General features: G+C 36.3%; 1 long non-coding RNA gene across 1 annotated transcript in view; it reads left to right on the top strand.

The window, feature by feature from the left end:
• The window catches only part of LOC309660274, a 49,459-nt gene that overhangs the window by 16,745 nt on the left and 20,176 nt on the right, over positions 1 to 12,538 (top strand). The window contains exon 1 of the long non-coding RNA XR_014263315.1: positions 1 to 12,538. This exon is cut by the window's left edge and continues 16,745 nt beyond it. This is a non-coding gene — a long non-coding RNA (uncharacterized lncRNA).

Below are 12,538 nucleotides of genomic sequence, written 5' to 3'. Positions count from 1 at the left end.
GTGCTTTATTTCTATCTTCTTACCCTAAAATAAAAAATAAAATCTATTTGTCTGTTTATTGCAATCATTCCTTTGGTTAGTGTTTACCTGTTTGTATTTTCCATTCTTTTACTTTTAACCCTTCTGTATTGTCATTTTAAAGGTATGTTTTATACAGAACACATAGGGTTTTTTTTAAGTTCAGTCTGATAATCATAATATTTTATTAGGAGATATTTGGACTCTTTGCACTTGATGTAATTACTGATATATTTGGGTTTCAGTCTATACCTTACAATTTGTTTTCTACTAGCTTCATAAATTCTGTGTTCCCTTTTCCCTCCTTTCTTTTTTTTTTTGGATTAATAATTCTTATTTTTAAAATTTTCCCCTCTATGAAATTGTAAAAATTTATAATTGTTCTATTTTCTTTGTCTTTTAATTATAATTTTTGGGTTGAGACATTTCAAGCATACAGTTGGTAGGTAAACTCACCTATAAACTTTCTAAAATCTTAACATTTTGCTATACTTGATTTAAATCATTATTTTGAATTTTAAAGGTATACATACAGTTGAAGTCTCCTGTATTAATTCTCTTTTTAAGTATTTATTGCTGTGACACAGTTTATATGAAACTGAAATGACTGGGGAGTTTCTCTCTTAAAAAGAATTATTTCAAACTTCACATACTTTCCAAGAAGAATAGCTGTCTCTTTTCTTCAGTGAGGAATATATATTTAAATTACATGATTGGGCTTCCCTGGGGGCACAGTGGTTAAGATGCTGCATGCAAATGCAGGGGACATGGGTTCGAGCCCTGGTCCGGGAAGATCTCACATTGCCATGGAGTAACTAAGTGTATGCACCACAACTACTAAGCCTGCGCTCTAGAGCCCGTGAGCCACAACTTCTGAGCCCACGTGCCACAACTACTGAAGCCTGTGCACCTAGAGCCTGTGCTCTGCAACAAGAGAAGCCACTGCAATGAGAAGCCCGTGCACCAAAACGAAAAGTAGCCCCTGCTCACTGCAACTAGAGAAAGCTCACGTACAGCAACGAAGACCCAATGCAGCCAAAAATAAATAAATAAAATAAATTAATAAATAAATAAATCACAGGATCTATTTCTCCCCACTGACTGTGCTTCATTTAGACATACTGCCTACCAAAAGGAAGGCAACAGAAAATGACTGTTTCAGTTATTGACATAGAAGGACATAGAACTAGCACTGAGTGCTTTTTCTTTTCATTTCTTGCTTGCATCTTTTTATTGAGTCTCACCATTCTCCGTCAATTATTTCCTACTCCATAATGCTCCAGAGATACAACCATTTCCCTATCAAAGAGACCTTTTTTAAAAAGGAACAAAGGCTGAGGCAATAAACTGTCCAAAAACATGGTCCTCTTGTACATGAATTTTCAGTTTCCAAAGCCCCTCTACTTACACAATCTTAGTGAACTCTCAAGACAACCCTGTGAGGTAGGCTGAGTAGATTTTATTCTCCCTATTTACACATGTGAAAACTGAGAGTTCTACAGAAATCCTTGCTTAACATCACAAGCCCACTAAATGAGGAAATTGGGACTGAAACAAAATTCTATAAAGCTCTTTCCACTGACCACATTTTAAGTGACCTTTTAAGAAAGCATCAAAGTGTGCCTTCCATGCTGCCCTCCTAAACCTAACTTAAACGTCTCCTAAGCCCAAGCCCTAACAGGCTGCTACATCCTTCTCAGAGCTACCACCTGCCCCCACACCTACAGCATTTCTCCATCTTGCTCTTCGTTCTGGCACCCATACCACACACCTCTTCTGGTCCTCACCATTGCTTAACAGCCCAGCTTCTCATTCCCTTGGGGTTCTGTTTTTTGCTGGGTGAGAGGATATAACTTGATAAATTGACAGCCAGGGTCTTTTTATTACCACCTTGTACCCAGAACACATGTTGGCATTCTGAACGCAGGGGAGACAACATCTTTAGTCAAGTCAGTAACCATGACGATGGACACTTTAGTGTCGAAAGAACAGAGATGAACATGAATACAGTTCAATCCCATTGGGTAAAAGACCCATTAGAAATAGTGGTCAAAGACATAGATTAAGTATAGTCTGTGAACTTGGATCCCCAAGAAAATGGAAAAGTTTCTGCTTGCCTATATCCTATATGGTTTCCTATACTGCAGGCTATTTGAAAAGCTGAATGCCAGCTGAATGGAATCTGTTTGATGATGCTGAACTCTCATTCTCCTCAACTTTCCTGATATCTCAAGGTTCCCAACCTGGGAAAGATGTCACATTTTATTGTTTTTCCAGCCCTTAGTTCCACAGGTAATAAGGTCCCTTAGTTATTCCCATAAAGCAATGAGATTTCTCTCCACTCTTAGGCTGTCCATGTCTCTGGAGGTGTAATTTAATCCATGGTTTAAAAAAAAATGCTATAGAGAAAAATGTATAAATGAGTATAAATGAGTCGTTGGCTCGTAGAAGAAAAACCTTTTCAGCATCAACTAAGGGCAAAGGATAGGTTAAAAACAACAACAACAAGAATATGACCTCTGTGTAATGAATAAGCACAATTTTTTCTTTGACAACTAGCTCTGAATCACATATCCTTTGGTGTTAAAAGTTTCATTTCATACTGTGACAATAAACTGGAACTGATCTGAAGTTTCTTCTTCCAAAGGTTTTCCTATGCCTCAGCCTCAACCTTCGATTTGTCCTTTTTCCTATCCTTTTTGTCTCTTTTTCCACTCTTCAGATTGTGAATTTCCTTTAGCAGGCTGTTTTCTACCAGGTCAGATTTTTGTTGAATGCCCAAGAGACTGACGTAATTCTGATCAGTGTTGATGAATTGAGTAAAGTTACTAATCATTAAGTGAAAGTTACTCCAAACAAAGGAGGAAGGGGATTGAGAGGAAAGATGAGGCAGGGGGCCTGTGAGAAGGCAGTAGTTTTCTGACTCTTGAACTTGGCGGATTTCAGACAAAAAACAGCTATATGCAAAACATGGGTGTAATGGAATACGTTAGTTGCTGTCATCAGGATTTTAGATGCACTGGAGAGTTGCTGGAAGTCCTGACATGTAGAATTATTAGGAATACCCTCTTAAGAAGAGGAGCTAAGCACTGATTATAAAAGGTGCATGAAGGTCAGACCTCAGGGTAGTGCTACAGACAAGTGTCCACTGCACCTTTATCCCTGTCATCCATATCACAAATTTCTGGCTCTTTCATTATCCTGTCTTAAGGGACCACCAGGCCAGGGTGTCTGCCTCTTTACCACTTTTCTGCCTGTCTAACTTGCTAACTAAGGATCACATTTGTTGGTATAATGTAACAGCAACTATGATTTAAAACTCAATACTATGTAATTTTGTAAAATTATAAACTGTTGAGTTTTAAAATCATGGGCCCTCAGTTTGTTATCCACCCACCCTAGAATAATAAGTGAAATACTGTTGGATTTTCTACACAAATCTAAGGAGATTTTCCACTTTTTAAAGCACACATAGACTGTTTTTTTAAAAACTGACCATATTTTAGTCCATAAAGCAAGTCTCAATAATTTACAAGAATGAGTGTAATATAGACCTCACACTCTAACCACTAATCAAATAAGTTAAAAATCAATGACAAAAAGAAATAAAAATGTAATAACCCACTTCTAAATAACAGCTAGGTTGGCAAAGATACAACAGAATTTAGAAAATAAGTAGAAGTAATGGGAAATTACAATACTACCTATGAAAAATTCTGGAATACAGCTAAAGCAGTATTTATAGAGAAATTTATAGCTTTAATGTTAATGCTTATATTAGAAAATAAAACACACTGAAAAGTAATGGGCTAACATACAACTTAAGAAGTCAAGAAGGAATGACAGAATAAAACCAAATATATTAATACAGGAAAAGTTAATAAAGAACATAAATCAATGGAATAGAAAGCAAAGAGGCCCTAAAGAAAGACTTCCACATTGTCCAGATTAGGTTCAGTTAATTTTCCTAATTAAGTTTACTTTGTTCTAGAAGTCAGTTAAACTACTGGTGGATCACTTTTATTTTGTGATGGCTTGATTTCAGACTTCACAAAGATTGGCCTTTATAAGGTTTTTCCCTTAGTCTTAAGGTCAGTATTTTAGTCATGAGACATAATCGTTATGCCTAAAGAATGGTCATTCTGTGGTTTCAACGGAAAGTCCAAGCCTCTCTAGCTGGACTCAAACTCTAAACCGTGGTCTCCCCTGCACTGGAAAGGCTGAAATCTCTGCTCAGCACCATCAGCCTTCCAGCTGTTGTTTTTTTCCTTGTACTCTTTCCCTAAGCAAGCACAATTCAGGAGTCAGTCAGGGTTTGAGGAGAGCTGATTTGTAGATTTGGGGGATCTTCCCACTGTGGCGTATTATTTTTTAGATTTCTTTCCTGTTCTCTGTCTCCTCAGGTCACTTAAGACGCAGCCTCCTGTTTGAGCTCTTTCTCCTTAGCACCACATAGATTTGGGGTTACCCTCAGAAGAAAAGCCTTATAAATGTGAATCTCACCCAGTGTAGTCCCCTTCAGTCAAGTGTCAAAGTCCTTTCAGTTTCTGATTACCTCTGGTCACTCTCCAGTGCTTTATAACAGTTGATTTTTATATTTTGTGCAGAGTTTATAATTGTTATTGGCAGGAAGGTTAATCTGATGCAAACTACTCCACCACTACTCCAACCTGAAATCAGTTCTTATGCTCGACAGACTTAGAAAATGGTATGCTTCCAATGGATTCTTAAATAAATTCAGTATGTAAAATAACAATTCTACTGCAGCATATTTAATATTGGGGATACTTCAGACATTCTTCCAAACTCACATGTCTCTGTTGAAACTCAACAGAGTTGAAACTGTTGTCCTTCAAAACTTTTAATCTACTACCTCTTGTATGAAATACTCCCCAATTTATAAAAAACTATTCACCAGGCACTAAGTGTTTAATAGACATAATTGTTTTTCAACCCTCGCTACAACCTAAAAGGGAGATAGTATTTCAATGCTCATGTTATAGCTGAAGTCAGTTTAGAGAGAAAAAATATGTACAATGTTACACATCTTAGAAATTAAGGAATCTGGGATTTGAACCAAGTATTCTGTATATACTCTTGGACATTATGCTACTGCCTCTTGGCATAACTCTCCAACCAAGAGTGATCTCTCTTTTCTTTAAATTCCCTTAGCACATTAAATCCTTTTGGCCATTAATCATACTCTGCTTCATTACTGAAGTGTGTTTCTATTCCTCTATGGGCCTTGAAGTCAGAAGCCATATCTGATTCATGACCTTCCACGAGAAATGGTAAAAGAGACTTGGATTCAAATCCCACTCTCTCACTACTGGATGACCTTGTACAAAATCATATAACCTTTCCAATTTTTTTCTACTCATAGAGCATAGACCATAGCACTACATATGTTTATTGTAAAAATTAAGTAAGATAATGTCCTAGACTCACAGTAATCATCAAAAAGTTGTAGCCATTATTATTAAAGTTCCTTGGAGGTGTTTTCTCATGTAACATCTTATTTAATCACCACAACCATAAAGTCGTTAGTATCTCCATTTTCCAGAAGGGAAAACTGATGCTTTGCAGGGGCAGTACATTTTCAGTAACTGTTTCTGACTGAATGACTCTCAGCATGGCCTTTAAATGCCTCTCCAGACACAGATTCTTGCACTAATAAGGAAACCTTGCCCACCTTCCCCCTTACATGGGGGCAAGGTGAAAGGTTGGGTAGCAGCTCTCAAATCAATCTTTGAAAGCGAAAGCAGTTGACCCTTTGCCAGCATTCTCTGATCTAATTGACTTCCCGCAGTGAAACCTTTATTTTGAAACAGGATTCCAGAGCCACCACTGGCTAAAAAGACAAAAATAATGTCGTTAACTATGTTTATTTTGCTTGGGATAAAGTCTCCTGAACTCATAACAAATGTCCTCTTGTTAGCAAATGGAAAGGTATAATTAAGACGGCTTTTCCACCACTTTTAACGAGCTTTCAGTTTCCTCTGTACCTCACTCTCTCATTTTTTTAATGAGATACCAATTTCCTCCTGCCCAGCACTCACAGATACTTTAAGCAATAAAACAGAGAGCTTTGATTTTCATCTTAGTGTGAAGTTTTGGTATTAATTTATTCATCTGTGACCTGCACCACACTCTTCTTGTGCTAAATGGCCTGTTAATCTTTAAAAATTAACAAGGTATCTCAGGCCAAAATATGAAAGAGAAAAGGGGAAAAAATGAGAAAAGGAGGTTAGGGAATGGAAAGAAGGTTTCTGCTTAGGGTAGTGTGGAAACGTTGATATTTTCATCCAGCTGCTTTCAACTTCAGCATCTCCTCGAAATACAGGCCCACAGTGAAGGCTTTTTCCTGGTTTCCTGCAACCTCTCTCCAATTAAGATCCAAGTGTAACCCAGTCTGCCCAAACTGGGAAGCTGGTTGGGGCCTGGCTGACGTAAATAGAGACCTTGCTGTGGGGCCATGAGCAGCAGGAAGCTCTTAGAAGATGTGTAGGTGGTGAAGGGCAGAGAGAAGGGCCTTCATAAAGGCTGTAGAATCAGCCCAGCCCAGCCTGCTGCCTGCCATCTGGAGAGAGGCAGCCTTGGCAGATCGGGCAGCAAACTGCTTATTTATGAAAAGGTTTTTTTTTTTTTTTCTTTTTTTAAAAAAATAACTTTAATAGCTCTTTAAGACTTTCAGAAATCCTGGAGCTGAGTACAAAGATTAGATTTGCACTCAGCAAAAAACTATGTACCTTGTTCTATGTATGTCTTGCCCCTCCTTACCAAAAACCCCTGTTATGTACTGAGTTGGAAACATGTGACCCAATTAAATCAGATTAACTGTTTCTAACACAAAATGCACTTGCTTCCACTTTAATCTGTGATTGCACTTTTGTTTCTCCTTTGCGTAAACAGCTTTTAAAATCATCATCATAATTATGCTTCACTTTTTAAAAACTGAATTGAGATATAATTCACGTACTGTAAAATTTACCCATGTAAGGTGTAAAATTAATAGTTTTAGGATATTTGGAAAGTTGTGCAAACATCACCATAATCTAAGTTTAGAACACTGTCTTCATCCTAAAAAAAACCTCTCAATCCATTAGCAGTCACTCCCCATTTCCCACCCACCCTGCAATCCCAACCCTAGGCAACTACTAATCTCCCATCTCAATAGATTTGCTTATTCTGGATATTTCATATAAATTGAACCATATAATATGTGGCTTTTTGTCACAGGCTTCTTTAAATTAGCATAATGTTTTCAAGGGTCACCCATGCTGTAGCATATATCAGTACTTCATTCCTTTTTTATAGTCAAATAATATTTCATTGTATGGATATACCACATTTTATTTATCCATCCATCAGTTGATGGATATTTAGTTTTTTTTCTACTTTTTGGCTATCACAAATAATGCTGTTGTGAACATTCAAGTTTTTATGTGGACATATGTTTTCAATTTCGGAGGTAGTCAAATTGCTGAATCACTTGGTAACTCTATGTTTAACATTTTAAGGTAAGGAACAGCTTCTCTCACTTTACATTCACACCATCAAGGTATGAGGGTTCTAATTTCTCTACATCTCAAGACATTACTATTATCTTTGTGATGATAGTTATCTTAATGTGTGTGAGGTGGTCTCACTGTCGCTTTAATTTGTCTTTCCTTAATAGCTAATGAGCATTTTTTCATGTCTTCTTTGCTTAGATGCTTATTCAAATCCATTGCCCACTTTTTAATCGGGTTACTTGTCTTTTTATTACTGAATTATAAGAATTCTTTACACATTCTAGATATCAGTCCTTTATCAGATATGTAAGTTCCAAATATTTTCTCCCATTCTGTGAGCTATCTTTTCATGTTCTTGATGGTATGATTTGCATTATGTAAGTTTTCAATTTTGATAGGTTGAATTTACCTATTTTTTCTTTTGTCACTTACGCTTTTGGTGTCATTTAAGATTCAAAGTCATAGAGATTTATTCTTATATTTTCCTCCAAGAGTTTTATAGTTTTAATGCTAACATTTATGTCTATGATCCATTTTGAGTTAATTCTATATTTGCCAAGAAGGGGTCCAACTACATTCTTTTGCATGTAGAAATCTAGTTGTCTCACCAATATTTGTTGAAAAGATTATTCTTTCCTCATTGGATTGTTTTGGTACCCTTGTTGAAAATTAATCACTTATAAACAGAAGGGTTTATTTCTGTACTCTCGATGCCTTCCATTGATCTATATATCATCAATCTTTATGCCAGTACCACACTGTCCTGAGTCCTGTAGCTATGCACAAGTTTTGAAATCATAAAGTGTGCATCCTCCAACTTTGTTCTCCTTTTTCCATTTTGGCTATTCTGGGTGCCTTGAATTTCCATGTGAATTCTGGGATGAGTTTACCAATTTCTTCAGATAGGGAAGCTGAGATTTTTTACAGACATCATACTGAATATGTAGGTCAATTTTAGGAGCACTGTCATTTTAACATTATTAGATCTTCTAATCCATGGACACAGGATGTCTTTCTATTTATTTAGATCTTTGAACTTTCCTCAATGATGTTTTATAGTTTTTAGTACAAGTCTTGAACTTCTTTCCTTAAATTTACTAAGTATTTTCTTCCTTTTGATGCTATTATAAATGGAATTGTTTCATTAATTTCATTTTTGAATTGTTTATTCCTTCTGTATGGAAATACAATAGACTTTTGCATAATGATCCAGTATCTTGCAATCTTGCTGGACATGTTTTTTAGTTATAATAGTTTTTTAGTGAATTCCTTAGGATTTTTTCCATCTATGATCACATCATCTACAGAGATAGTTTTATTTTTTCCTTTCCAATCTGGACACTTTTCATTTCTTTTTCTTACCTGATTACCCTGACTAGAATCTCCAGTACAATGTTGAATAGAAGTGGTAAAAGCAGACTTCTCTTGTTCCTGATCTTTGTTGTGTATCTTTCATAGAGGCCCTTTATCATGGTGAAGAAGTTCCCTTCTACCCCTACTTTTTTGAGTGATTTTACAAGGAAGGTGCTGTCTTTTGTCAAAGGCTTTGTCTGCATCTATTGATGTGACCATGTGGTTTTCATCTTTTTTCCATCAATATGATGTATGTCACTGATTTTTGTATTCCTGGAATAAATCATGGTGTATAGTCTTTTTTGAATGATGCTAGATTTGGTTTGCTAGTATTTTGTTGGACATACTTGAACCCATATTCATAAGGGATATCTGTCTACAATTTTATGTTCTCATTATATCTTTGCATATTTTTAGTATCAGGGCAATACTGACCTCATAAAATGAGTTAGGAAGTGTTCCCTCTTCTTCTGTTTTTCTAAGAGTTTATGAACAGTTGTATTAATTCTTCTTTGAATGTTTGATAGAATTCACCAGCAAAATGAATATGGGCCTAGGCTCTTCTTTCTGGGAAGTTTTAAAATTACTAACTAAATATCTTCATTTTTTATAGATCTGTTCACATTTTCTATTTCTTCTTGAGTCAGTTTTGGTAATATGTGTTCTTCTAAGAATTTTCCATTTCTTCTAAGTTATCTAATTCATTGGCATACATTTATTCATAGTACACCCTTATAATCCTTTTCAATCTTTAAGGCTGGTCGTGATGTCCCTTCTTTCTTTCCTGATTTTAGTAATTTGTTTCTTTTTTTTTTCTGAGTCAATTTAGCTAAGTACCTGCCAATTTTGTTGATCTTTTTAAAGAAAACCCTTTTGTTTTGTTGATTTTCTCTATTGTTTTTATATTATGTATTATGCTCTACTTTTAATATTAGTACCCTTTAGTTTAAAACATACACTCACACCTAGCCACTTTCAACTCCTATACCAGCTGTCCTCTTCATTGGTATCCTGTTCTCCACGTCACCCAGGCTGATGTCACTTGGAGAAATGTGGGTTACACTAGCAGTCATGTCCCATTACTGTCAGTCTCTCAAAACAACCACACAGCCCATCTGCACTAAACAAAAGAAAAGAAAGAACTAAGGGAGAATTGGGGAAGACAGACTCACCATTTTTTTTTGGTGGCTTTTGTTCCATGACTTTCAGAATTGCTTCCTCTGTCTTGTTCCTTAACTTTATACCTGACACCACTTGTTTGATAAACTGATTCAGCTATTGTCCAACACTGGGAATGCCAAATACCTGGCATGCATACCATCTCTGTCCCTTGCCCATGGAAGATATTGATAATCTTATCATTTTTTCTAAACTCAGATGTGGCCTTACAGTTCTCAACACAGGGAGATTCCACATAACCACTACCAACACCTATGGTGCAGTGATTGTAATCCTAGGCATTTATACAATATAAATACATATATATGTTAACCAAAGACATATCCTAGAATTATCACATCAACACTATTTGTAACAGCCCCACAGAGAAAACTACCAAATACTCATCAACAGTAGATTGAATAAATCAGTATGGTATCTTTACAAAATGGGCTACTATACAGCAATGAGAATGAACACTCTACAACTACTTTGGACAATATAAATGATGCTTACTAACATAACACTGAAACAAAGAAACCAAACATGAAATAATACATATTGTAGGATTCCATTCATATATAGATTAAAACCAAGCAAAACAAATCTATACTATTAGAAGCCAGGATAATTGTTACCCTTGGGAGGAAACTGGAAAGAATCACGAAGAAGAATTTTCCACCTGGAGGATGGAAAATTTCTCTTTCTTGATATGATGCTCAGTGTCACCCAGAGTGTACTGAGTTTGTGAAAAATCTTCATCCTGTAGTCTTATGATGTAAGTATTCCTCTGTATGTGTATATATTTGAATAACACATTTTAAACAGTTTAGTTTACTCATCTCCCTAAGTAGATAGTGAACTTCTCCAGTTTTCAGAACTATGTTTCTATTTCATTGAATCTCCTTCAGATTTAGGCCAGTGATGGAAACATAACAGAAATGTGTTTGCTTTACTTATTTGTTATTCCTGCTCTACATTTCAAGTATTCCAGTCCCACTTCTTGGTATGTGACCTGTAACTGATTCTGTAATTATCCTTTATCCACAGGGTACAATATTTCTGGAAAATTTTGTAACTTATTCCAACCCAGGCTAACTCCATGGTGTCCCTACTCACATTCTGGTTCCGATTTTTGATACCTCAACTTTCTCCCTTTGCTGCCAGACCTTGATAAACTGTGGGGTTAGGACTACTCCCTGGGAACCTAGATTGGACAAATCAATTTAGAATACATGAAAGTAGAAAATTTATTGGCACAGGAACTTGTGGTGTATCTAGAAATCATACCAGTCATATGCTGTTCAGCCCCCAAAAAGAAAACTTTTTAAGTACTCTTAAATGCCACAGATATTGCCATTCATATGAGTAGCAGGACCACTCTCAGTAGCTTTTGAAATGGGGCTTCAATGTCTATGAGTGTTATGCATTCCCTTGGAGGTTGATATAATTATACCTAAGTTTAGACCAAGTTCAGAGAGGTCAGTTTGTTCAGGTAATATAGACTGAATTATGTTGTGATGACAAACAACCCCCAAATCTCACTGACTTATAACAACCATTTGTTTTTGCTCAAACTATATCCATTGTAGACCATCTATAGCTCTGCTCCACCCATCTTCTGCCTAGGACACAGGCTGAAGGAATGATATTTTTCAGGGACATTCCTAGTCTTGTGGTAGAAAGAAAAGAGAATATTGTGTTATAGCTCTTACACTTTTTTCCTCAGAAATGGCACACATCACTTCTGCTCATATTTAAGTGGCCAGAGCAACATAATAAAGCCTAACACCAACAGGGAAAGGATATATCATCTTTACACATGGGAAAACAGTGAGTATTCATAACAATAACAACCTACCATAGCAGTAAAGCTGAAAGGAAGACAGGGATGTGATCGCTCCCTCCATTAATTTATAAACAAATGGGAATAATAATTCACATTTCATATTTTTCTACTCTCAATTTAAGCTCTGGTATTTTTAGCCTGAACAATTAGGGTGAGGACAAAGACTAGACATTAGTTCAACAGAAACCATCTTTGCTGCAACCTTCCCTTGACCTTTTCAGGGTCATCCCTCCCACACCCCCACATAATGTGGAAAAGATGGAGGCAGGTGTCCTCCTCAAACCATCTGGTTGATGCAAATGGGAATGTGTTCATTGATGTACCTGGATCCATTTATAGAACTATCCTCATCTAGCACAGGTATGCTGTGTGAAGAATAAGAATGATAATAGAAGACAGACCATCCTAGACTCTGCCCTCCACTTACAGAATGAATGAGAGTTACTATTTTCTGAAAATGTCTAAAGGTTTCCTTTGGGAAAAAATACTGGGGAGGGAGGGATGACTAGAAAGAGCACAAAGGATTTTGGGGGCAATAAAAGTACTCTCTCTGATATTATAATGGTGGATATAGGTTAGCATACATTTGTCCAAACTCAGAAATTACACCACCAAGAGTGAACCCTAATGTACAACGTGGACTCTG

The sequence above is a fragment of the Balaenoptera physalus genome (genome assembly GCF_965194825.1).
Source record: "Balaenoptera physalus genome assembly, chromosome: 1".
NCBI classification, from domain to species: Eukaryota; Metazoa; Chordata; class Mammalia; order Artiodactyla; family Balaenopteridae; genus Balaenoptera; species Balaenoptera physalus.
This window is presented reverse-complemented; position numbering and strand designations above follow the sequence as displayed.